The sequence below is a fragment of the Triticum aestivum genome, chromosome 1B (genome assembly GCF_018294505.1).
Source record: "Triticum aestivum cultivar Chinese Spring chromosome 1B, IWGSC CS RefSeq v2.1, whole genome shotgun sequence".
NCBI classification, from domain to species: domain Eukaryota; kingdom Viridiplantae; phylum Streptophyta; class Magnoliopsida; order Poales; family Poaceae; genus Triticum; species Triticum aestivum.
Window position 1 is genome coordinate 16,969,395 of NC_057795.1, and position 24,217 is coordinate 16,993,611.

General features: G+C 43.7%; 3 pseudogenes; 1 reads left to right on the forward strand and 2 right to left on the reverse strand.

Moving 5' to 3' along the window:
- Window positions 1-464: 464 nt before the first annotated feature.
- On the forward strand, window positions 465-2,158 carry LOC123084811 (probable protein phosphatase 2C 48; annotated as a pseudogene).
- Window positions 2,159-14,941: 12,783 nt separating this feature from the next.
- Window positions 14,942-18,821, reverse strand: LOC123075952 (elongation factor 2-like; annotated as a pseudogene).
- A 1,992-nt stretch (window positions 18,822-20,813) lies between these two features.
- Window positions 20,814-23,472, reverse strand: LOC123084821 (elongation factor 2-like; annotated as a pseudogene).
- Window positions 23,473-24,217: the final 745 nt, after the last annotated feature.

The following is a 24,217-nucleotide window of genomic DNA, read 5'->3' on the forward strand; positions in this document are numbered from 1 at the left end:
TTAGTTATGTTCTTTGTTTGGTGCCAATGTCTTAGGACAATACTTTCATGCATGTATTATTTCCAGCATTCAAATTTGAGACCTTTGTTCCACTAGGTTCGTTGCATTCACCTTATTGAAGATAATAAACACTTATTGAGGAACATGCTAAGGATGGAGGAACGAACGTCAAGTTCCAGTATGCAGCTCGATTCATTGCTCAGGATAATTCAGAATCTAAAATTTGAAGGTGAGGTAGAGGAATATTGCCATACCTGAGGGCGTCGCTGTCCGGTTTACTTTTGCTGTTCGGATCGCCGCAAGGTGAGTCGAATCAATCTCGTACGCCTTAGGCTATGCCCCAACTTTCTTGATATTCGTCGACATCTTCATAGTAGGATCAGATTTGCTGATTGTTTTTCAGACTGCAAAAATCATTGTATTTCATAAATACTCCATGTGACTATCCATTTTTTGTTGGATAAAAAACAGACAGTTGGTTATTGGGTTATTCGTGTTTGTTCTCAATTTCTCATGTCGCTCTCTTCTCTGTCCAAGGATACGGGTGCCAGGACGACACCATCTTCTGCGACGTCTTGGACGGGCACGACCAGTGGGGCCACTACGCCGCCAAGGCCGTCCGGGAGTCGCTGCCGCAGTCGCTTCAGTGCCGCTGGCAGGAGGCCGTCGCGCTGGTGTCGCTCATCGACGGCGAGAAGAGGCTCAGCAACTGCCAGTTCGACCTCTTGAGGCAGTCCTACCTGGCCGCCGCCGCCGCCGTGGACGAGGAGCTCCCCGGAGCCTGCGCCTCGACGCCGTCAACAGCGGCTGCACGGCTCTGTCCATGGTGAAGCAGGGCGACCTGATGGTGGTCGCGAACATCGGCGACTCACGGGCCGTCCGTGCGACCACGTCGGACGACGGGGACGTCACGACCGTCCAGCTCACCGTCGACTTCAAGCCCGACTTACCCCGTAAGTCGTCGTGAGAAGACTAGAAGACGGACAGTCCATTCCTGACACGGCCATTGCTCACCCACGTTCGAATCTGAATCGGAGAGGAGAAGACGCGCATCATGCAGTGCGAGGGCCGCGTGCATTGCCTCGACGACGAGCCCGGCGTGCACCGGGTGTGGATGCCCCATCGGGAGGCGCCGGGTCTGGCCATGTTGCGCGCGTTCGGCGACTACTGCATTAAGGACTACGACGTCATCTCGGCGCCGGAGGTGACGCAGAGGAGGATCACCGCGCGGGACCAGTTCGTCATCCTGGCCACCGACGGGGTAAGCGACAGATTCTCACACAGTCACAAAGTATTTTTATGATGTGCCCAAATGATTATGGACCGTACATTGATAACGATCTAATGGTTAGGATGATGCATCATTTGATAATTCAAGAAAAGGTCATGTCTTTACAGAAATGTTCAATTCCCCCTCAGTTTGAACTTGTAAGGTGTACTGATTTTTAAAAAATTCAAACTTACCTAATTTTGACCAAGTTTGTAGAATAAAACATAAATATCTATTATAGAAAATTAGTATCATTAGATTCATGATGAAGTATATTTCCATATTTGATTTATTTAGGGGTTGTTCAGAAAGCCTCCACGCCCTCGCCACGGAGCGGATCGGACGGAGCAACCTTCTGATCACTCCGTAGATTATAGTTGCATGCCACTCCGCTCCGGAGCGGAGCTGTGGAGTGGGAGTGAGTCCGAACAGGCCTTTAGTATTGTAGGTGTTAGATGTATTTTGCTACAGATTTGATCGAACATAGGAAACTTTGACTTTTGGAAATTTAATTCACCTTATATTTTGACAGACATGGAGTAGTAATTGCTGGGACCAGATCCATGCACCATCATCTGAAACCCATGTATTCATGAGGTGTGGTACATCTGTCATGTGATTTATGAATGTGCAACATGTGGATTTAAATTGTTTGACCATGCCTTTCTTGTTTAGGTAAAACTAAGTAGTTGTGGCAGCTTTGGATGAGACAACCCAATTCCTGGTAAATTGGACATCATCAATGAGTTTGTCGAGTTTGATTGAACTCTCACACTTTGAACATGCTCTATTTAAAGCAAGGCCATCCCTGTCATAACAGATACAGTAAAATGCCAACACATATATGATTGATGTTATGACAATATAGTTGACTTTGGGGGTGACGAGATCGACGGAAGCAACAGGAGCCCACAACTCTTGAGTTCGGCGGCGTCTACATGCCCTACATGTAGTTGTGCACCTCCTCCTCCTCCTGTTTTCTTGCATGTGATCAATGGTTTGAGATCTCTATTTATCACGGATTAGAATATATATTCTGTAACAATGCTTTCCTACATTTGGTGGATTATTGCATTTGTATTTTTTTATTGTTATCATCTAGAAGATTAGTTCTGTATGAATGCTTTTAACAATGCTTCTCAGGCCGTTCCCGCTGATGCTGTTGTTCATGTCGTCCCCCCAGTGCCTAGCATCACCGGCAACAAGTTCATCGCTGTTTGAGAAGGTGCCCTGCAGGGACAACCTGACACGGCCATTGCTCACCCACGTTCGAATCTGAATCGCAGAGGAGAAGGCGCGCATCATGCAGTGCGAGAAGATAGAAGACGGACAACCTCCGTCGACCTGTCATCGAACTTCAGTATGCGTGCTTTGTTCTCTGAAACTAAATTCAGACCTTGAGTACTACTTTTATTTGAAAGGAAATATGTGCGTGATTCCACCAACTTATGCCAAAATGCATAACATAGCTTGGTATACACGAATTGCAATCTGAAAGTTTTTCTCTGTGTCGCCGTCCTACTTTCTGGTTCTTTGTTATCTGTCATCTTGTATCTCTGAATTGTTGTTGGCTCCATGCGCAACTGCTTGAGGCAGGAGCAGTGACTAGCATTGACCAGTAGGAGCAAGAAGCAGCGACAGCTACCATTGCTGGCTGAGCTAGCTAGCTGCTAGGTTGCCTCTCTCTTTCCCTCATATATGTGGGTTTGCAACAGCCAAAAGTACCCTCGCGATTCTTTATTTTCACTAACAATCCATATTTGGATGCCTTCTTTCTACCCAGCTTCGGTTACTTGCGACGGGTTGTGGGCTGCAAGTTAGAAGAATCGGTGCTGAAAACGTCTTCTGAATGTTAAAAACCCAATGGGGGTAGAAAGCTATGGAGATAATTGATTTGTTTCCATATCTATCTTTCTGTATTCAGACTCGGGGGGAGAAGGTGCTTCATGCTGATGGTGTATATAAGCTTGGCACAGGTATGGACTTCAATGTCAGGTTTTGGTGAGTAGCCTGAGCTTCCTGTTTTCTCTACAGATTCAGAATGAAAAAAATTAATCAATTTCAGAGTTTGTTGCAGAATTTAGAAGATCAATGCATTGTTGCATTTTCACCTATCGGCATGTTTAATAGACCATTTTCTGATGTTTTGGCGACCTGATGTATTGATTCTTGAGGTGTGTGACCAACTGATCATGTAGTGTGTACTTTCATCTGTTTCTAAATAGATGGTGTTTTTGTACATAGTGAAGAAGCATTGCAAGACTCCATCAGAAAATGGACCCGCGGTAGACTGCATCCGCATCGGCGCATGGGCGATGCCGACATTGGACAGCGGCAGAGTGTGCAAAGTCTGCGCTTCTGACGGACCTTCACCACCAACTGCCATGCTCTCTACCATCCTTCTCGCTCCTCCCCATCTCTATGCCACAGCTCGCAGGCTAGCCCAACCTCTGCTGCCTTCCTTTCTGCCTCACCTCCCCTGAACTATCTGCGCCGGCGGGACCTTCTTTTGTGAGACAGGAACTTGGGCGTGGTTCAGTCTTTTTTTGGGGGCTCAGTTCAGTCTGTGGTATGGTTCAGTTTAATGAAAGAACGAAGATGACTTGCGTGACCCGCTCCTGTGTGAGATAGAAAATTGGGCTTGCAGTCTGGGCTTGCAGAGTTGCAGTTCAGTTATGGTGTGGTTAAGTTGAGAGTAAAAGATTCTCTCAAATAAAAGTTGAGAGTAAAAGAAAGAAAAAGCAAAAGGGAGAGGATAAGAAATGTGTGCTAGAGAAAAAATCCTTCCATTTTTTTACTCTCCACTGCACTTGTGCTTTCATTAGCTGCGGTTTGGGACTATCCAAATTTTTAAGTGTCATTCTCCTCTCCTATGTAGTACAATTTAGTGCTTCTGCCTACTTATGTTAAGATACAACTATTTAGGAGTTTCTGCCAAGTAAATAGAAGTGCACTTTTCCTGACGGGCATTAGTATACTTTAGTTCTCTTTTTCGTGCCGAGTATACTTCAGTTCTACTAAAACATCCATCTTATTTGTATGCAAATATTTGTTATCATTCATGTTAGCTATATATATATACTAAGTTCAACATGCACACAAAGATGATCCGGTTGAGGTTTAGTGGCTTAATGTGTATCATTGCTGTATGCATGCTGAAAAGGTTATGTACATGGACTAAATTCACAAAATTATATTACCTCCGTCCTAAAAATCTTGTCTTAGATCTATCTACATATAGATGAATCTAACACTAAAACTTGTCTAGATATATCCGTATCCACAAATTTAAGACAAGATTTCTGGGACAGAGGGAGTAGTTGCTTGAGATTATTCATAGAAAGTGGCATTCTTAGAATGTCTCGGTCACTGGCATTCTTGCAAATCATATAAAATTTCGTAAATTACTATGTTTAACCAGAATTGGTTACTTGGTATGTGAGTTGAGAAGGAAGAAAGGAGAAAATGTCATATAATGATAACAAAATTTACAATGTCGCTTGATGTGCATGGGATCCTAAAAGTCTTTTGCCCCTCCAAGCATTCATGTGAAGCTCCGCCACTCATTGACTTGGGATTGATCATATTCATCGAGAATAGGTGGACAATGTGACGATCATCGACGATTCTTGTCTCCCGTACCAATGCATGATGTAGGCAGGGACTTGGGCAAGGGGTGACAAGGGGGAATGCATCAGGACTCCTCAATTGTGGGTAGCGTTGGCGGCGACTCGGGCCAGGAAGCAACGAGCATCAACACCTCTCAATTATGGGTGGCAGGCTGGGGATTAGGCAAAGAGAGGTGGGCGGTTTTGCAGGGTGGATAAAAAAAGGCAGTGGCGGGAGGAAAAAGTACAACAATAACATCGGTCATTGCCGACGGAGGAGAGGCAGGGGTTAACATATTCAAGTGTGGCTAGGCGGAAAGTCGCGAGCGCCAGAATTGGTGGCGGGTTTAGAGGTATCAAGGGCGTCCACGAAGACAACCTTAATAATTTTTTATTTAATTATATGTGTAGCCCGTACCAATGCACGGGCGTACCGGAGGCGATGCAGATCGAGTCGCCGCGCTTCGGATCCACCTGCCAGCTCGCTAGAGACGAACACCGCCGCGGATGCGAGGAGAACGGGACCGGACCGAGCACCCGTGCCCGTGTCAGTAAGCTCGCTGTGTCCGTCCCCGTTGGTCGCGCCGCACACAGCTCGTCGGAGCCCCGACCCGCGTCGATGCGGTGGTCGGTGGGCGGAGTCGCACGATCAACGCGCACGACGATGCGGCGAGGGGAAGGGAGATGGCCGAGATGTTGGAGTGAGTGGAGAAGAAACGTGAATGAGCCACAAGACCGGCCGCGGCATGGGACTGATGCGGTGGTCGGCGGGCGGAGTCACGCGGTTGCGGGCTCGGTGACTCGCTCGGTGATGCGGCGGGGGGAGGGGAGAGGGCGAGAGGTGGCGGGTGAGTGAGCCCCAAGATCTGCCGCGACATGGGACAGATCCGGCGGCCGGCGGGCGAAGTCGCGCGGGCGCCGCCTCATCGAGGCAAGCGGCGGGGGAGGGGCAAGTGCGAGAGGAATTGAGTGAGTGGAGGGGAGAGTGGTGAGTGATTGGGGTTAGGGTTGGGATGCAGCGGGTGGAGGGGAAAAGTCGAGGGGTGGCCAGTGAGCCCAGAGGCCACCGTGCCAGGTGAGCCGTTGAGCCGGCCCGTGAGGCAACTTTGCCATGTTTTGAAGGATAATTTAGCCGTGTGTGATAAAAAACACAAAAGGTTGAAAAATAAAGTATGAACAAAGAGATTTGCCATGGCAGATTGGTATCAAAGAATTGTTGTGTTTTGTATGAATTTATCGTGTGTGAAAAAACACAAAAAATTGGAAGTTCAAGTATGAACAAGAAACTTGCCATGGCAGATTCGTATCAAAACTTGCCACAACGAAATTCACGTAAACTAAATTTGGCATGAACAAGAAAAATTGCCATGGCAGAAAAAAATCATGTAAACTAAATTGCCATGATTTGAGAACCAAATTTGCCATGATCAATAAACTAAATTTGCCATGAATTGTAAACTAAAATTGCCATGAACCAATACACTAAAATTTGCCATGATCAATAAAGCAAATTTGTATGAAAACTTGGCAAGGCAGATTTGTATCAAGAATTGCCGTGTTTTGGTATGACGAATTTGCTGTGTGTGTGTAAAAAACACAAAAGATTGAAAATCAAAAAAAAAGATGAACAAGAAAATTGCCACGGCAGATTCCTAACAAAACTTGCCATGGCAAATTTGTATCAAGAATTGCCGTGTGTTTGAATGATGAATTTGCCGTGTGTGTGAAAAAACCACAAAAAGTTGAAAATCAAGTATGAACAAGAAAAATGCCATGGCAGATTCGTATCAAAATTTGCCACAACGAAATTCACGTAAACTAAATTTGGCATGAACAAGAAAAATTGCCATGGCAGATTCATATTTAAACTTGCCAGGGCAGAAAAAAAATCATGTAAACTAAATTGCCATGATTTGAGAACCAAATTTGCCATGATCAATAAACTAAATTTGCCATGAATTGTAAACTAAAATTGCCATGAACCAATACACTAAAATTTGCCATGATCAATAAAGCAAATTTGTATGAAAACTTGGCAAGGCAGATTTGTATCAAGAATTGCCGTGTTTTGGTATGACGAATTTGCTGTGTGTGTGTAAAAAACACAAAAGATTGAAAATCAAAAAAAAGATGAACAAGAAAATTGCCACGGCAGATTCCTAACAAAACTTGCCATGGCAAATTTGTATCAAGAATTGCCGTGTGTTTGAATGATGAATTTGCCGCGTGTGTGAAAAAACCACAAAAAGTTGAAAATCAAGTATGAACAAGAAAAATGCCATGGCAGATTCGTATCAAAACTTGCCACAACGAAATTCACGTAAACTAAATTTGGCATGAACAAGAAAAATTGCCATGGCAGATTCATATTTAAACTTGCCAGGGCAGAAAAAAATCATGTAAACTGAATTGCCATGATTTGAGAACCAAATTTGCCATGATCAATAAACTAAATTTGCCATGAATTGTAAACTAAAATTGCCATGAACCAATACACTAAAATTTGCCATGATCAATAAAGCAAATTTGTATGAAAACTTGGCAAGGCAGATTTGTATCAAGAATTGCCGTGTTTTGGTATGACAAATTTGCTGTGTGTGTGTAAAAAACACAAAAGATTTAAAATAAAAAAAAAGATGAACAAGAAAATTGCCACGGCAGATTCCTAACAAAACTTGCCATGGCAAATTTGTATCAAGAATTGCCGTGTGTTTGAATGATGAATTTGCCGTGTGTGTGAAAAAACCACAAAAAGTTGAAAATCAAGTATGAACAAGAAAAATGCCATGGCAGATTCGTATCAAAACTTGCCACGACGAAATTCACGTAAACTAAATTTTCCATGAACAAGAAAAATTGCCATGGCAGATTCATATTGAAACTTATCATGGCAGAAAAAATCATGTAAACTAAATTGCCATGATTTGAGAACTAAATTTGCCATGATCAAGAAACTAAATTTGCCATGAACCAATAAACTAAAATTTGTCATGATCAATAAACCAAATTTGCCCTGGTGTTGAACATATTAAGTTGCCATGTTTTTAAACATTTATAACTTTGACATGTTTTTTGAACATGGCAAAGTTGCCATGGCAAGTTTGCCATGTTTTTAGATAAAGAAACGTACCATAGCAAATCACATGGAAATTTCATATAGAGCAATTGCAGTATATGGGGGATGGCAAAAAATGATGATCAAATTTGCCATGGCAAAAATGTATATTCAAATTTGCCGTGGAAAAAATGCATATTCAAAATTGATGTGGGATTTTTATCAAAAACGCCGTGTATGTAAAAATAATAATTCTAACTGAACATGGCATCTTAAGTTCATGAGGCATGGCAAATTTAGTTTATGGGGATGGCAAATTCTACTCTTTTTATAGCTACCATCTTTCATTTTAAGGAAATAGTTGCCATGGCAATTATAATATCAATACAACGAATTGGCGTGGTTTATCAAAATGCCATGGCATATGAATATTAAAAAAAAAATGCTTGGCCTATGTGCACAACACAACTGGACTAGTTCTAAACTAGTTTGCCATGACCTATGTGCATGGCTGGACTACATTTGAATTACTTAACAAGTCTATCATCATGGGAAATTACTATAAAAAAATACTTAACAAATCCCATGCTCATGGCAAAAAACGAGCTAAATTGCCATGGCAATTTTAGTGATTGTGAACTTGTGTAAAACTTGCCATCGCAGCAACAAAAATCATCGCTATGTAACATCAGAAAAAATGTGTGAAAGTGCCCATGAAACAATTGCATCTTAAGAATTTGTTGAATCGGAAAGTAAAATGGTTGATTCATGGGCCAATGGCCACTACGCATACATCAGTAGCAACGTGAAGAGAGGGAATATGCTCACTCGGCATTACCTGAATGTTCTAAACAGGCATCTCGTGAATGTTCTCAACAGGCACTCATGCACAGCATGATCAAACAAATCATTGAGAGGGAATGACATGGGGGGTTGAAAGCACTGCTCACTTTGAAAAAAGTTTCCTGATGGGATTTGGCGGGTCGAAGCGTGGAGAGCGGATGAAGTACAAGATCGAACAATTGTTGAACGCCCCCGGCTTGCTCCTTTTGCTGCTAGTGTTGCAGAATAGGAACGCAGCCACAGGGGCACGCCGATCTGGGCCAACCTGGCACCAGGCGTGGAGACCATCAACGCGCAGAGCCATCTCTGGCCATTGGGCATGGAGACCAGCGACGACACCTAGCATCGACGCGAGCCATCCCTGGCCGTCAGACATGGATGTGAGCAAGGAGGAGGATAAGGAAAAAGAAGGGCACAACCGGGACTCGGGGACACTGGGTTATAAAGCTACCACAGCGCTCCAACATACGGCGGCTGCGGCCTCCTCGTATGAATTTGTTGGATCCTCCAGGCGGCGCTGAATAGGGTGAACGAGGATCACCCTATTCAGCACCGCCTGGAGGATGTTGCACGCGCAGCCACGACCTTACCGGCAACCCAAGCCTCCCGCCGCTCCTCTCCGCCAGCATTGACGGCGCTCCCGGACGACCGCCTGCACTCTGCAATTGTGCAGCTCCTCAAGCGTCACCGGAGCCGCCCCAAGCATGAGCGCTTGAGCGCGCCGCCACGGCATCCCCTGCCGGGTCAGCCGCCCGGAGGAGATCCTCCACCGCGGTCTCCGAGCATGCCGTCGCGGCAGCCACCGGCACGAGCTCGCCTCCGTGAGCAGCGTCTACACTGTCCACACCTCCAACCGCGGCGAGATCCCATGGAGGGCGAGACCCCCACTCGCCGACGGGAGAACGCCCTCGGGGAGGACTCCCACGGCGTCGCCCCCCGTCGCAGGCGCGTCCATGGCGTCGCCGGGCCTCTGCCAGGGTTTTGAAATTCGGCCGTAAAAAATGGATTTCGGCCGAATTTCGGCCATCTCGGCCTAGGGCGAAATCTATTTTCCACCGAAATTGGTCAAATTTGAAAAATTTTGGTCAAATTTTAATCAAATTTCAGTCAAAATTTGGTCAAATTTCGGCCGAAATTTTTAAAAACGACCGAAATTCGGCCATCTCGGCCTAGGGCGAGAAAAATCACAAACCGATAATCAAAACGCTGGCCTCTGCCTCCCTGCACGGAGCTACCGTGGCCTCCGTCGACGAGCTGCCACACCGACGCTCTTTCCTCCCTCCGGTGAGCTGCTCAATGGATAAGGTGAGCCTGATTCGGGCCGTGTGGAAGGAGAGTGGGGAAGAAAAGATATCCAAAGGTGAGACAAAAGGAGTGGTTTCCTGGCCGCACAGGCACTTGAGATGACGTGGCGACTTTTTTGCTGTAAAAATCGTGCTAATTGATCCAATGGTGATTAGGGCGTTTGGACCGATTGTCTTCGTGCCACACGTGTGGGCGTTAACATTTCCGAAAAAAAAATGATTCTCGGGGAAGGGCGGCACTCGGAATATAAATTAAATATTTCATCTAAAACGTATGTTTTGCTCAAAAATATATCTAAAAACATACTATATGTGACAAAAAAAACGTATTTTTCTCAAAATAATAATTTAAAAACATACTCCCTCCGTTCCAAATTACTCGTCGTGGACCACGACAAGTAATTTGAAACTGAGGGAGTACATTTTTAGCTCTAAACTGCATAGAATTTATATATATCCGACAATATCTTTTAGTTAACCAAGACCAATGTTGTGTACTCCCCGCGAGCCATATAACTTGTAGTAGTTCCAGTACAACTTTGATATAAAGTTGTACTAAAGTTGCAACAAGAGTAATATGGATCAAAGGGAGTACATACTTTTTGAAATTTTTATTTAAATTTTGCATAAACTTGACTCAAACAATTATGGAAGTTTACAAAACCATTCTTTTAGGTGATTCCAGTTTCATATGAGGTACAATTGGAAGCTTTTGATTTTCACTTGGATCGTGATGAGAAATATGTACGAAACATATGTGACATTTCTCTGTTTTTTGTACAGCTTTGACAGTTGATAAATGGAACAAAGAAAAACAAAAAAACATATTGAAACATGTGCAATACGCATGTCGCGCTGAGGAACGCGTATGAAACCAGTGTGAAATCTTTGTAAATGTCAATCAACTTTTAGAAATACTTGGGGGTTTGCGGCATTCTTGCAAAATATAGCTATTTCCTTTGTGATAAACGAATGAATACAACGTGAACAAACATTTTATCAAACTTGCTCCAAACATTCTGGTTTTCAATTGGAAAATAAACATGATCAAGAAAATGAATGAAGATGGAATGAGGTTCTCCTGGTCCAACCCTCGTCCCAGCGGCGCGATGATTGTTGTTTTGGTGCGCTGGTTTTGGGAGGGCCTTGGCACGACGACTTTGCAACTGTCTACTACTACAACTTTTGCTCGACTCCGATGAGGGAGGGGCGATGACGGTGGCACACCTTCGACTCGCTTCAGGGTTTGTCGTCATCACTATATGATCTGTGTACATGGATGCACTAGTAGAAAAGGGGGCATCAGTCTCGGTTCGTAAGGGCCTTTAGTCCCGGTTCTTGAACCGGGACTAAAGGATCGTTACTAATGCCTCCCCCCTTTAGTCCTGGTTCAAACTGGAACCGGGACAAAAGGTCGCTGCCACGTGGAGCTCCACCTTTATTCCCGGTTGGTAACACCAACCGGGACTAAAGGAAATTTTATGATTTTTTTTATTTTTTTGAATTTTTTTTTATTTTCAATTTTCTGAATTATGTTAACCTCTAATCTCTAATCACCACCCCTCATCACTGCTCAATTTATCCTCTAATCTCGAATCACCTATCATCATTCCTAATCATCTAACATCCAGAACGGTCACCCATCCTCCCACTCCCCCAGCCTGAGCACGCTTAACTTTCGGGTTTTATTCTCCCTCGTTTCCAAGTCTGCACTTGTTGTTTTGCTGATAATAGTAAGATGTCAATCCTATTAACCCTCAGGAATTTTGCGTGAGCATGAAGTGACACATTTCACTGTTTGAGTTTGAAACTATTGTTTTAAAAAACAATAATTATTTAGTAACACTAATATTTCTTGAATAATTAGTTTGACCATTGTTTGACCATTGTTTGACCACAGTTTGACCAGATTTGACCAAAATTCAAAATAACTGAAATAATTATTTAGTAACACTAATATTCTAGAATAATTAGTTTGACCATTGTTTGACCACAGTTTGAAATTTTTTCGATTTTTTCCACTCTAGATCTTAAAAGCCCCGTAACTTTTTTCTGTTAGGTTTTTGAGGATTCTAAAAATGTTAACGGGGTTCCCCCAGTTAAATTTGGATGTAACTTTTTGAGTAGATGATTTTTCATGTAAAAAACTTTTTCATCCGAGTCAGTATGCAAAAGTTATGCCCATTTTACTAAATTCTAGGGAGATTTTGCAAATAAAGTCGAAATTTATATTTATAAATCTTCCCAACAACTAGACCACATATCACATGGGAAACTTTTTTTTTTTGACATTTTCATCATTTTCTTTTATTTTTTTTAAAACTGAAAAGGCGATCCAAGGGGGGGTGGAATTTGAAAATGGGACCTTTAGTACCGGTTCGTGCCATGAACCGGTACTAATGCCTCAAACCCCATTAGTATCGGTTGGTGCCACGAACCGGGACTAAAGGTCTAACCCTTTAGTCCCGGTTCGTGGCACCAACCGGGACTAAAAGGTTCAGACGAACCGGGACAAATGGCCCACGTGGCTCCTGGGCGCACGAACCGGGACTAATGCCCCCATTAGTCCCGGTTCTAGACTGAACCGGGACTAATGGGCTAACCCGGGGTGGACCAAAGCCCTCTTTTCTACCAGTGATGTAATTTCAGTTATGTCTCGTGTTCTTTATCCTTGCGTGACAGTTGGTGAATAGATCAAAAGTTCCCCAAAATGTAAAAATGAAAACAATTGAGTAATTTTTACTATATGATGAAAATCCATCCATTATTGGGAGTTTCAGTAAAATGGTTCACAAATGTTGTGTTTTATGTGCCAGTTTAGTTACTTATAAGTTGCATGTAAATTATATTCGGGTTAGTCGATTTTCGCTAGAAGGAAGCAGCCGCCGCAGGGAAGGAAGGAGTAGCCATTGGCTTGCCGAAGAAGCATCTGGGTCTATCTTAGGGTGGCAGGCACCCCTGGTATCTATGTTAGGGTGGAAGGCGATCCCATTATCTATCTTAAGGGCGTGGTGGTGCTGCAGGTTTGCCGGAAAGAAAATAGTGCCATCGGGGTTAGAGGGATGGCCTGGGGCGGTGGGAGGCAGTTGAGTGGAGGGGGGCCGGCGAGGCGAGCATGGGAGCAGGGTCCGACAATTGAATTTCCGGTCACCTGACGCCTAGCCAGTCCCTTATATTGTGGGGTCCTACAATGTACTCTTCTTCTTCTTCTTCTTCTTCTTCTTCTTCTTCTTCTTCTTCTTCTTCTTCTTCTTCTTCTTCTTCTTCTTCTTCTTCTTCTTGTTTTTATTGACGACGAAAAGTGCCCATGTTTTACTCTCTCACGCATGCATGCGGTTTTTATTTCTCTAAAAAAAATTCCCTGTTAAAACGTTCACAAATTACGAAATTTCAAATTCCGCAAGTTCAGGGTGCTGGCAGTCTGTAAAAGTCTTCCAAAGGTTACATTGTGATTTATTTATTTATTTTACTCCTGAAGCTTCAAAAAAAATGGAGGTTTCCCAGATTTCAAAGTTTTCAACCCTCATTTTTTTGAGAGTTAGACACAATTGTCCAACAAGTTGAAACTTTTTAAAAGATTGATTCCCCAAAACTTCAAGTTTAAATTTCCACAAAAAGTTGAAATCCCAAAGCCTGGCTCTGCATTTTTCTGAAAGTTAGACACACATTTGTTCAAAAGTTGCCAAAAGGGAAAGTGCTAAAAATGAAAACAAAATTAAAACTGGTCCGAATTGACCAGCCAAGCCTAGCCACGCGAAATAGCCGCCCCCCATTGCTACCACACTATTGTGAACCGGTTTCCCGGGTAGACATATCAAGCTTTTATAAAACACTTTATAAAAACCTGGGTCCTTTTTTGAACGTGATTTCTACTCTTTAAAAATGTGCTTAAAATCTCATGAATTCTGCTTCAAATCATTTGGATATATGTGACCTAAATTTTATGAAAATAAACAAGAACTATTCGAATATTTGTGGGATGCAGTCAAACATTTTAGTATACTTTTTCTCCCGTTTACCACGTGTCATAGCGTAATGAGCAATCAAAACTTGTTGAAAAGAAAAAGTTTTGTCCAACTTGGTGAAGGTGGAGAGAGAAAACTAGAATGAGAAAAAAACGGGGGTGTGCAGAAAAAGCAAGAGATGTAGGAGCTAAGCACGCATCTCACAGCATGTTGGACGGCGGGTGGATGGCACCGCGATCGAAGATAGAGTAGACACAAGCAGACAGACTCCATCCACTGTGATCAGTTCTAGTACTCCCTCCGTTCCTAAATATTTGTCTTTCTAAAGGTTTCCACAAGTGACTACATACGGAGCAAAATGATCGAATCTACACTCTAAAATATGTCTACATACATCCATATGTTGTGTCCATTTGAAATGCCTAGAAAGACAAGTATTTTGGAACGGAGAGGGTACATGGCATGACTGGCGAAAATCGGAATCAAACATTCAGCAAAAACTAGGGCAGTCCATCAGGAGATGTAGAGCAGCATGCAAAATCCTCTACAGCTAGCACTTGCAGAGCAACGGCGTCTGTAAGCGGGTTTGCCACATGGCATGTTACACTAGTATTCAGCAAAGAGTAGGGCAGTCGATAAGGAAGGAGATGTAGAGCAGCAAAATCCTCTACAGCTATCAGGTACATTGCTGAGCAGCGACGCGACATCAGGTACATTGACACCAATTAAGTTCCTTGTTAACACTTGGGGCAGCGACGACGCTAAACAGTTCAGCTCGGTGTGAAAGTTTCTCCTTAACACTCGCTCGCTACCATTAGACCTATCCACCTAGCTAGGGGGAGCAGCAGCCCCTCCCTTCCCTTCAGGGGGTGATAGATCCCGTTGACGATCGATCAAGTGAAGCGAACCCCAGCACTGCATACTAGCAACGAGAAGAGCGCACTGCAAAGGGGGAAACCACAGAATCCGAATCAGACACGACATCATATCACATACTATGGATGAGCTGCAATACACCACAAAATATAACTGCGTGCACTGAAGAAAGTGTGCACAAACACAGACATATATACACATAGCACAGTGAATAACTGAATAGCCCTGCACTTTCTGGCAGTGATGTTATCATATGCTCCTGCCAGCACAGCAAGCTGGACACTGTTTTTCACAGTGACCTCTAGTACTAGATGAACAACAGAAAGCTGCCGGCCTCACTAACCAACCGAGCTGCCTTGCTCTACCAGCAAAGTCAGCTTCGAGCAGTAGCACTAAACAGTTTGCTAGTGCACGTCTGTGACTGCAACTATCAGTCATGCTTTATCCCAAGGGATTGCATGCTTGGACGGGGAAAACGCAAGGCATGCGAGCATTGTGGCATCAACATCGTTTCATCACTCAAATGTCCAAAGGAACATGACAATTTGAAAACATGTGCGATCTAATCATGCTAAATGGAACATCTGCGGTAGAACAAGACCAATTTGCTTTTGTGACATTATCTGAAGCTAAATCAGGACAAAACTATGCATTTCTCTATTTGGTTCGGTGCAACAAAAACAATCAAAGTTCCTAACAGAGTATGAAGTCCAAACAAGAGAAAAAAAAACCCAGACCTGGCTATTGATTCCCCTGCTTTGCATAAAGAACCTGCAAAATCCCTTGAAGTCGCCACCAAATCAGGAGATATGTCTCCCAAACAAATTCTGCGACAAATCTAACTAGGATTATGTGTTTACTTGCAGCACAAAATCTAAGCTAGGCAGGCATATCTACAAGAAAATTGTGCCTGCTTGACCTGAAGATACAAATTTCAGCATGTTGCTAAACCTCAGCATACTTACGGCATCAAAGAGCCACAAGTATTGTATCAAAAGTATTAATACCATATCCAGGAGCAATGTTAAGTAATTGAACATCAATTAGTAGATAATATACCTCGGAAGATGTCAGATAACAACAACATACACTGAAGCAAGGAAAGCTGGAGCTACTTCTGGAAAGAGGGCCTGCCCATCTTCTTCCTCTTGCGGATATCCAAGACCATTTGCCCAGCTGGCGCATTTGCCTGGAAAGGATCAGAGCACATGTCGCTCCAATATCCAAAAATACACTGCGGGGTGACCAGCTTAGATGTTGCAGCACTGATTGCCTTGGAGAGGCCAAAGGAATCATAAACTGGAACGTAAGCCTTCAGGATGTGTAGCATCGTGCCTTCTCTCACAAACTCCTCATACACAGAACCATTCCTCTGGTGGAGAATTCCGTAGATAGTGCTGAGGGCACTCTTAGGGCACTGGATCGCCACAATGTAGGTGGGTTCGAGAAGCCTTGGCTTGGCGGCGAGCTGAGACTCGATAAGTGCTGTCCTAACCATCTCATTGAGCTGAGCAGTTGTACCTCTCACAGCTTCATCAGCACGTATATTAACATTATGAACCTCAAAGCATATGCCATGCAACTTTTCTTTTGCCAATGCGCCTTCTTTTGCCACCATTTCAAAGCCAGCCACGATAACTTTCTTCGCTAACTCCAGATTCTGTATTATATTGCACCTATTAACAATCACATTCGGGCCAACAGCATCAGGACCAAAGCACCAAATCTTATCACCGAGATCCTTATCCCAACCATGCTTAGCAAGGATCTCAGATCGTACCGCATGGTCAGTACGTGGACCCAAGCGACCATCTTCAATAGCCTCGACTAGGTTTTCATCCAAGGGGCGGGCTACCACAGACAAGCTGCATTGGATTTGCTTGTTTCTGGACTTCCTCTCCACAGGATCACAAGACTTGCGGACAGTCTCACGGAAGGAAACAACAGGCGGACTGGAAACAACAACTTCAACACCATCCATAAAGTCTTCCTGTAGATCCTTCAAGCAAATTTCCAAATGAAGCTCTCCCACTCCAGCAACCGTAAAGGTACCAGGCTCTACCTGGCTCCACAGAACCACATGATCAGACATCGCCAGACGCTTCAAACCTTGTACAAGTTTGGGAGACTCAGACGGAACCTTGCAGTTAACTGTAACAAACATCAGAGGGCATACAGAGAGCTTCATCGCTCTGATTGGGCGTGGAACAACCTCCTTCTCGCTTGTCGGGGTAGCACTCTTTGTTATGCACGAATCCAGACCAATCAATCCAACAGTGTTACCACAAGGAACATCCGGAACGTCATATTGCTTCTTTCCCATCCATATAATGGTACGCTGGACAGACTCCACGTATAAATCAGTTGCATGCCGGGGACATAGGAAGGCCCCATGACCCGGACCTTCATTCCAGCTGCAATCCTTCCAGAGAAGACACGACCAAACGCGAAGAAGCTGCCCACATCAGATGCTGGGACCATCTTGGAAACGTACAGAATAAGAGGACCTTCAGGATCACAATTTTTAATAGCTTCTGCGTATTTATCATCAAGGGGGCCCTCATACAGGTTCTCCACACGATATTTCTGTGCTTGTAATGGAGAGGGGAGGTGGCAGATCATCATCTCAAGCAGAGCAGTACTGGCTGGGAGCCAAGTTTGCATGACACACTTCACAAGAGCCATGCCTGTTAGGTTCTTCTCATCATCCCTCAAGTTCACCCCAACCTTCTGCAACATTCTCCACAATTCATCTTTCTGATTCTCGATGCCGGCTTGGATCATTCTCTCGATTTGATCATAGATGAACAAGACAAATCCTCTTTTACAAGTTTTGGAACGGGTCTTCTCCTTGGTCCATCTCTTTGTGGTGTGGTCATAAAAGTTGTCGCCCCAAAGCTTCTTAACCATATAAGATTCTTCCACACCCACCTTCGGAGCATACACCTTAGCAAAGCTAGTCAGCGTAAAAGCCCAGCCGTGTAATCCAGCAGAGAATGCCACATTTCCCTTCTCAGGGTAGAACTGGACATCTCCAAGGTGGGCGTCTCCATGTGTTGCCACAATGGTATTGGTTCTGAATGGCATTGTTCAGAATCTGGTATGTTTGCTCACCTGTAAATTTATGCTTCACAACTTCACCTTGAAGCCCAGGAAATAATTCGTCCATCTTATTCAGACAAAGTACAGGCCTAACCATCTCACCAAGAGCTTGGCACAGCACACTTTCAGTTTGCACACAGACACCCTCGATAGAATCAATTACCACCAGAGCACCATCAGAAATACGAAGAGCAGCTGTGACTTCAGAAGAAAAATCAACGTGCCCAGGTGAATCAATAAGGTTAATCAAGTACTCCCTCCGTCCGGAAATACTTGTCGGACAAATGGATGTATCTAAATGTATTTTAGTTGTAGATACATCTATTTTTATCAATTTCTTCGACAAGTATTTTGGGACGGAGGGAGTATTTGTTCCCATCTCTCTCACCCTTGTGAGCCTTGAGTGACTCGTCATTCATTTCATACAAAAGAGAGATTCCGGTGGCTTTGATGGAAATACGACGCTCTGCTTCATCTACACGGGTATCAGTCATGGGAACATCACCAGCCTCCTGTCTAACAATCCCAGCAGCTATGACAAGAGAATCTATAAGCGTGGACTTGCCTGCAATGAGTAAATAAAATTGTAGCAGGTCATATATTGCACAATTAGAGACCACATTCGAAAAGACAGCACACACATCTTAGAAACTTTCAGGGAGTAACAAAAAAAAGGAGTTAACAAACTGGTTGATGAACATACATAAACAGGAACTAAACCGCATAATGCCACATACTTATATACAGTAATGCAAAGTAAAAAGGTGACGTATTGATTATTGAAATAATCTCACCCATTTACTTGAGAACAACAACCAATTACATTTTGAATTCTAAAATAATCGGACCCGCTAACTGAAAGGAACAAACAAGTTAGCAACTCCTGAATTGCATTTTACTTTTCTTTGAAAATCATGTTAAAGACAATAATAAGCTAATAAGAATTCCACGTTGCCAAATTCAGACCAACTGGTATTTTAAGAGATAAAATTATAATCTAGCAAAAAAAAAGAGAGGTGTAAACATGCTATGCTGCGCAATAAAATATCATACCAACCCAAAGGTGTAAACAAGAACTATTCGAATATTTGTGGGATGCAGTCAAACATTTTAGTATACGTTTTCTCCCGTTTACCACGTGTCATAGCGTAATGAGCAATCAAAACTTGATGAAAAGAAAAAGTTTTGTCCAACTTGGTGAAGGTGGAGAGAGAAAACTAGAATGAGAAAAAAAACGGGGGTGTGCAGAAAAAGCAAGAGATGTAGGAGCTAAGCACGCATCTCACAGCATGTTGGACGGCGGGTGGATGGCACCGCGATCGAATATAGAGTAGACACAAGCAGACAGACTCCATCCACCGAGATCAGTTCTAGTACGTACTGGCGAAAATCGGAATCAAACATTCAGCAAAAACTAGGGCAGTCCATCAGGAGATGTAGAGCAGCATGCAAAATCCTCTACAGCTAGCACTTGCAGAGCAACGGCGTCTGTAAGCGGGTTTGCCACATGGCATGTTACACTAGTATTCAGCAAAGAGTAGGGCAGTCGATAAGGAAGGAGATGTAGAGCAGCAAAATCCTCTACAACTATCAGGTACATTTCTGAGCAACGACGCGACATCAGGTACATTGACACCAATTAAGTTCCTTGTTAACACTTGGGGCAGCGACGACGCTAAACAGTTCAGCTCGGTGTGAAAGTTTCTTCTTAACACTCGCTCGCTACCATTAGACCTATCCACCTCGCTAGGGGGAGCAGAAGCCCCTCCGTTCCCTTCAGGGGGTGATAGATGCCGTCGACGATCGATCAAGTGAAGCGAACCCCAGCACTGCATACTAGCAACGAGAAGAGCGCACTGCAAAGGGGGAAACCACAGAATCCGAATCAGACACGACATCATATCACATACTATGGATGAGCTGCAATGCACCACAAAATATAACTGCGTGCACTGAAGAAAGTGTGCACAAACACAGACATATATACACATAGCACAGTGAATAACTGAATAGCCCTGCACTTTCTGGCAGTGATGTTATCATATGCTCCTGCCAGCACAGCAGGCTGGACACTGTTTTTCACAGTGACCTCTAGTACTAGATGAACAACAGAAAGCTGCCGGCCTCACTAACCAACCGAGCTGCCTTGCTCTACCAGCAAAGTCGGCTTCGAGCAGTAGCACTAAACAGTTTGCTAGTGCACGTCTGTGACTGCAACTATCAGTCATGCTTTATCTCAAGGGATTGCATGCTTGGGCGGGGAAAACGCAAGGCATGCGAGCATTGTGGCATCAACATCGTTTCATCACTCAAATGTCCAAATGAACATGACAATTTGAAAACATGTGCGATCTAATCATGCTAAATGGAACATCTGCGGTAGAACAAGACCAATTTGCTTTTCTGACATTATCTGAAGCTAAATCAGGACAAAACTATGCATTTCTCTATTTGGTTCGGTGCAACAAAAACAATCAAAGTTCCTAACAGAGTATGAAGTCCAAACAAGAGAAAAAAAAACCCCTAGATCTGGCTATTGATTCCCCTGCTTTGCATAAAGAACCTGCAAAATCCCTTGAAGTCGCCACCAAATCAGGAGATATGTCTCCCAAACAAATTCTGCGACAAATCTAACTAGGATTATGTGTTTACTTGCAGCACAAAATCTAAGCTAGGCAGGCATATCTACAAGAAAATTGTGCCTGCTTGACCTGAAGATACAAATTTCAGCATGTTGCTAAACCTCAGCATACTTACGGCATCAAAGAGCCACAAGTATTGTATCAAAAGTATTAATACCATATCCAGGAGCAATATTAAGTAATTGAACATCAATTAGTAGATAATATACCTCGGAAGATGTCAGATAACAACAACATACACTGAAGCAAGGAAAGCTGGAGCTACTTCTGGAAAGAGGGCCTGCCCATCTTCTTCCTCTTGCGGATATCCAAGACCATTTGCCCAGCTGGCGCATTTGCCTGGAAAGGATCAGAGCACATGTCGCTCCAATATCCAAAAATACACTGCGGGGTGACCAGCTTAGATGTTGCAGCACTGATTGCCTTGGAGAGGCCAAAGGAATCATAAACTGGAACGTAAGCCTTCAGGATGTGTAGCATCGTGCCTTCTCTCACAAACTCCTCATACACAGAACCATTCCTCTGGTGGAGAATTCCGTAGATAGTGCTGAGGGCACTCTTAGGGCACTGGATCGCCACAATGTAGGTGGGTTCGAGAAGCCTTGGCTTGGCGGCGAGCTGAGACTCGATAAGTGCTGTCCTAACCATCTCATTGAGCTGAGCAGTTGTACCTCTCACAGCTTCATCAGCACGTATATTAACATTATGAACCTCAAAGCATATGCCATGCAACTTTTCTTTTGCCAATGCGCCTTCTTTTGCCACCATTTCAAAGCCAGCCACGATAACTTTCTTCGCTAACTCCAGATTCTGTATTATATTGCACCTATTAACAATCACATTCGGGCCAACAGCATCAGGACCAAAGCACCAAATCTTATCACCGAGATCCTTATCCCAACCATGCTTAGCAAGGATCTCAGATCGTACCGCATGGTCAGTACGTGGACCCAAGCGACCATCTTCAATAGCCTCGATTAGGTTTTCATCCAAGGGGCGGGCTACCACAGACAAGCTGCATTGGATTTGCTTGTTTCTGGACTTCCTCTCCACAGGATCACAAGACTTGCGGACAGTCTCACGGAAGGAAGCAACAGGCGGACTGGAAACAACAACTTCAACACCATCCATAAAGTCTTCCTGTAGATCCTTCAAGCAAATTTCCAAATGAAGCTCTCCCACTCCAGCAACCGTAAAGGTACCAGGCTCTACCTGGCTCCAAAGAACCACAGGATCAGACATCGCCAGACGCTTCAAACCTTGTACAAGTTTGGGAGACTCAGACGGAACCTTGCAGTTAACTGTAACAAACATCAGAGGGCATACAGAGAGCTTCATCGCTCTGATTGGGCGTGCAACAACCTCCTTCTCGCTTGTCGGGGTAGCACTCTTTGTTATGCATGCATCCAGACCAATCAATCCAACAGTATTACCGCAAGGAACATCCGGAACGTCACATTGCTTCTTTCCCATCCATATAATGGTACGCTGGACAGACTCCACGTATAAATCAGTTGCATGCCGGGGACATAGGAAGGCCCCATGACCCGGACCTTCATGCCAGCTGCAATCCTTCCAGAGAAGACACGACCAAATGCGAATAAGCTGCCCACATCAGATGCTGGGACCATCTTGGAAACGTACAGAATAAGAGGACCTTCAGGATCACAATTTTTAATAGCTTCTGCGTATTTATCATCAAGGGGGCCCTCATACAGGTTCTCCACACGATATTTCTGTGCTTGTAACGGAGAGGGGAGGTGGCAGATCATCATCTCAAGCAGAGCAGTACTGGCTGGGAGCCAAGTTTGCATGACACACTTCACAAGAGCCATGCCTGTTAGGTTCTTCTCATCATCCCTCAAGTTCACCCCAACCTTCTGCAACATTCTCCACAATTCATCTTTCTGATTCTCCATGCAGGCTTGGATCATTCTCTCGATTTGATCATAGATGAACAAGACAAATCCTCTTTTACAAGTTTTGGAACGGGTCTTCTCCTTGGTCCATCTCTTTGTGGTGTGGTCATAAAAGTTGTCGCCCCAAAGCTTCTTAACCATATAAGATTCTTCCACACCCACCTTCGGAGCATACACCTTAGCAAAGCTAGTCAGCGTAAAAGCCCAGCCGTGTAATCCAGCAGAGAATGCCACATTTCCCTTCTCAGGGTAGAACTGGACATCTCCAAGGTGGGCGTCTCCATGTGTTGCCACAATGGTATTGGTTCTGAATGGCATTGTTCAGAATCTGGTATGTTTGCTCACCTGTAAATTTATGCTTCACAACTTCACCTTGAAGCCCAGGAAATAATTCGTCCATCTTATTCAGACAAAGTACAGGCCTAACCATCTCACCAAGAGCTTGGCACAACACACTTTCAGTTTGCACACAGACACCCTCGATAGAATCAATTACCACCAGAGCACCATCAGAAATACGAAGAGCAGCTGTGACTTCAGAAGAAAAATCAACGTGCCCAGGTGAATCAATAAGGTTAATCAAGTACTCCCTCCGTCCGGAAATACTTGTCGGACAAATGGATGTATCTAAATGTATTTTAGTTGTAGATACATCTATTTTTATCAATTTCTTCGACAAGTATTTTGGGACGGAGGGAGTATTTGTTCCCATCTCTCTCACCCTTGTGAGCCTTGAGTGACTCGTCATTCATTTCATACAAAAGAGAGATTCCGGTGGCTTTGATGGAAATACGACGCTCTGCTTCATCTACACGGGTATCAGTCATGGGAACATCACCAGCCTCCTGTCTAACAATCCCAGCAGCTATGACAAGAGAATCTATAAGCGTGGACTTGCCTGCAATGAGTAAATAAAATTGTAGCAGGTCATATATTGCACAATTAGAGACCACATTCGAAAAGACAGCACACACATCTTAGAAACTTTCAGGGAGTAACAAAAAAAAGGAGTTAACAAACTGGTTGATGAACATACATAAACAGGAACTAAACCGCATAATGCCACATACTTATATACAGTAATGCAAAGTAAAAAGGTGACGTATTGATTATTGAAATAATCTCACCCATTTACTTGAGAACAACAACCAATTACATTTTGAATTCTAAAATAATCGGACCCGCTAACTGAAAGGAACAAACAAGTTAGCAACTCTTGAATTGCATTTTACTTTTCTTTGAAAATCATGTTAAAGACAATAATAAGCTAATAAGAATTCCACGTTGCCAAATTCAGACCAACTGGTATTTTAAGAGATAAAATTATAATCTAGCAAAAAAAAGAGAGGTGTAAACATGCTATGCTGCGCAATAAAATATCATACCAACCCAAAGGTGTAAACAAGAACTATTCGAATATTTGTGGGATGCAGTCAAACATTTTAGTATACGTTTTCTCCCGTTTACCACGTGTCATAGCGTAATGAGCAATCAAAACTTGATGAAAAGAAAAAGTTTTGTCCAACTTGGTGAAGGTGGAGAGAGAAAACTAGAATGAGAAAAAAAACGGGGGTGTGCAGAAAAAGCAAGAGATGTAGGAGCTAAGCACGCATCTCACAGCATGTTGGACGGC